Genomic DNA, 4178 nt, shown 5'->3' on the forward strand with positions numbered 1-4178 from the left:
AATTATTATTTTATATTTGAATGTTTCTGTTCAATTATTATTTTATACATGAATGTTTCTGTTCAGTCCCTGAGATGACTTCTGTTGTGACTTGAAGCTTTAGAAATAAACTGAATAAATAAAAAATAGAAATAAACTAAATTAAAAAATAGAAATAAACTAAATTAAAAAATAGAAATAAACTGAATAAATAAAAATAGAAATAAACTGAATAAATAAAAATAGAAATAAACTGAATAAATAAAAATAGAAATAAACTGAATAAATAAAAATAGAAATAAACTGAACTAAGTGTTTTTCTGGACTGGACTTGAACAGGAAGTGACGTGAACCTAAATGTTTTTGGTGAGATAATAAAGATGGTGGGAGAAGAACAGAGGGAGTTTTGAGTTCGAGGTGGTGCAGACGGATGCAGACGGATGCAAAGTGGAGGAGACGTTTTATCCAACATCAGGCAGTGGCTGAGCCAGGGGGTGGCCATTGGTGGCCTTGGCCTAAACAGATTAATTTTAGGCCACCTGAATTATTGGAGGAAACTATAATTTTAATCAATATGAAAACTAGAAGCAGAGTTCAATCAAATGATCAGAGTTTATTTATATACACATCTATTTGGGCCTAAAAAACACCAAACAATTTAATTTTTGTAAACAGGAAGTCTCTCAAATGAGAGACGAAACGTTTCTATATATTTTTTTGCTTCGTTTTGTTTTTTTGAATGTCCAGAGGACCAGATTGAACTTTTTTGGATTTTTCTACCTGGATTATTGAGCAGCATCCGGATATTTTAAACATTTTTATTTCACAACACGTTCACTGTAGTGGACAACAGGACGACGTTAGTGTGAAAATACAACTGAATTTAGAAAATAAAAAGTGATCAGATCATGGCTTTAGAGTGATATTAACAAAATAAAATCTTTAATTTGATCCAGAGACTGATCTCCGGGGTTCTGGATCGTTTCCTGCGTCTGCAGGACAGGGAACATCAGCAGCTTTGCAGTTCCTTTGGATATTTTATTGGTGATAATCCTGGAAGCATGTTCTTCTTTTGGTGATGCAGAGAAACATCTTGTATCTGGTCCACCTCAGGTATGTCTTGCCATTGTGACCCTTATCCCTGCATCCCTGCATCTTCCAGCATGCTTGATATCCACCATGTCTGGCTTGTGCCTGGACCCTAATCTGCGCACAATGGCTCTGGCTGGAGGAGCCTTGGTTTGGTTGGTGGCTGATCTTCACTGTCTTCACTGCTATCATCAAATGAAGGACTATCCAACAGCTCTTCAGCTAGGTGCAATGTGAAGTCCAGGTACGTTGGATGTTCTTAGCTGCTCCATGGAGCGCTTTACGCTCAGCCTTATACAAACCGGATTCCAAAAAAGTTGGGACACTAAACAAATTGTGAATAAAAACTGAATGCAACGATGTGGAGATGGCAAACGTCAATATTTTATTCGTAATATAACATAGATGACAGATCAAAAGTTTAATCTGAGTAAATGTAACATTTTAAAGGAAAAATATGTTGATTCAAAATTTCACAGTGTCAACAAATCCCAAAAAAGTTGGGACAAGTAGCAATAAGTGGCTGGAAAAAGGAAATTGAGCATATAGCGAACAGCTGGAAGATCATTTAACACTAATTAGGTCAATTGACAACATGATTGGTATAAAAAGAGCTTCTCAGAGTGTCAGTGTCTCTCAGAAGCCAAGATGGTAAGAGGATCACCAATTCCACCATTGTTGCGCAGAAAGATAGTGCAGCAATACCAGAATGGTGTTACCCAGCGTAAAATAGCAAAGACTTTTAAGTTATCATCATCAACCGTGCATAACATCATCAAAAGATTCAGAGAATCTGGAACAATCGCTGTGCGTAAGGGTCAAGGCCGTAAAACTCTACTGGATGCTCGTGATCTCCAGGCCCTTAAACGTCACTGCACCTCAAACAGGAATGCCACTGTCAAGGAAATAACAGAATGGGCTCAGGAATACTTCCAGAAAGCATTGTCAGTGAACACAATCCACCGTGCCATCCGCCGTTGCCAGCTGAAACTCTACAGTGCAAAGAGGAAGCCATTTCTAAGCAAGCTCCACAAGCTCAGACGTTTGCACTGGGCCAGGGGTCATTTAAAATGGAGTGTGGCAAAATGGAAGACTGTTCTGTGGTCAGATGAGTCACCATTTGAAGTTCTTTATGGAACACTGGGACGCCATGTCATCCGGACCAGAGAGGACAAGGATAGCCCAAGTTGTTATCAACGCTCCGTTCAGAAGCCTGCATCACTGATGGTATGGGGTTGCATGAGCGCTTGTGGCATGGGCAGCTTGCATGTCTGGAAAGGCACCATTAATGCAGAGAACTATGTTCAGGTTCTAGAACAACATATGCTCCCATCTAGACGTCATCTCTTTCAGGGAAAACCCTGCATTTTTCAACACGATAATTCCAGACCACATTCTGCAGCAATCACAACATCATGGCTACGTAGGAGAAGGATCCGGGTACTGAAATGGCCAGCCTGCAGTCCAGATCTTTCACCTATAGAGAACATTTGGTGCATCATAAAGAGGAAGGTGTGACAAAGAAGGCCCAAGACGATTGAACAGTTAGAGGCCTGTATTAGACATGAATGGGAGAGCATTTCTATTTCTAAACTGGAGAAACTGGTCTCCTCTGTCCCCAGACGTCTGTTGAGTGTTGGAAGAAGAAGGGGGGATGCCACAAAGTGGGAAAAATGGACTTGTCCCAACTTTTTTGGGATTTGTTGACGCCATGAAATTTGGAAACAACAGATTTTTCCCTTAAAATGAAACATTCTCTCAGTTTAAACTTTTGATCTGTGATTTGTGTTCTATTCTGAATAAAATATTAGATGTTGGCACCTCCACATCATTGCATTCAGTTTTTATTCACAACTTGTTTAGTGTCACAACTTTTTTGGAATCCGGTTTGTATTGGATCCAAGCATTTGTGATGGCAACATCAAAACATGATGTTCATTCCTTGGTCCTGGTAGACTTGCGACTAAAGCTCAACCTTGGCTCACAGAGGTCTACGCCACCCATGTTGTCAGTGTGTTCTCTGATGACTACTGGTCATCACACCTGGACATGAGCCTTTTCTTTGTTGCACCATGTGCTACAGATATTGTCTGGATCTTTTCCACACACATGGATGCCATCAACACTGGTTTACCATCAGACCATTTAGTGACTGCCAGCTTAGACCTCCTCCAGACAACTGATGCTCCTCTCCCTTCTTTTTGCAACTGCTTATCTCCTGCTAGCCGACTTGGCTTTAGTACTCGGCTCCTCGTTATTCAAGTTGCTGGAAGACCCTTTGCAAGTGAAGCATCCATGAGATTGACTGGTGTCAAGTAATGATAAAAGAATACACAAGTTCCAGTGGAACACATTCAACCAATCACAAGACGGCTGCAGCTCCAACCCTCAAGCCTTGGCTCCTGAACATATGTATTCTTCCCTTGGTACACCACAAAGTCCAGCACCAGACCATTTGGAGAGGCAAGGACAAAGACCTGTAGGCCAGTAGGGTTTGTCTTGCCTGGGACATGTTGCCTGGCTGGAAAGTGGCCGATGAACGGGATGATTTGTTCATCAATGCAGACCTTGTTATACCTTGGAAAGCTGAGACAACCCTGGATCACACGGTCAAGCAATGGTCTGACTCTCCAAAGAATGTCTGACTCCTTTGTCTCTTGTGAGTCCACATCATCAACAATCTTGAGCTTCTCAGCTTGTGGAACCGATCCCATCTGTTTCCTGCTAAAATCAGGCACTTGCGTTTTTTTAGCCCCAAACATTTTAACTCTGCGAATGGGCGGGAATATAAAGATCTGTAATATAAGATGGAGCTAGGTTGTTGAGAGCTTTGTAGGTTAGAAGTAAGATTTTGAATTCTATTCTGGATTTGACAGGGAGCCAATGGAGAGAAACTAAAACTGGAGAGATATGATCTCTCCCAGTAACTCCAGTTAAGACTCTGGCAGCAGCATGTTGGATCAACTGAAGACGTTTTAAAGAAGTATTTGGACACCCAGATAATAAACCATTGCAATAGTCCAGTCTAGACGTGACAAATGCATGGACCAGTTTTTCTGCATCATCTTTAGATCAGATGTTTCTAATGTTAGTGATATTACGCAGGTGGA

The sequence above is a fragment of the Nematolebias whitei genome, chromosome 1 (assembly GCF_014905685.2).
Source record: "Nematolebias whitei isolate Nwh7 chromosome 1, NemWhi1, whole genome shotgun sequence".
NCBI lineage: Eukaryota > Metazoa > Chordata > Actinopteri > Cyprinodontiformes > Rivulidae > Nematolebias > Nematolebias whitei.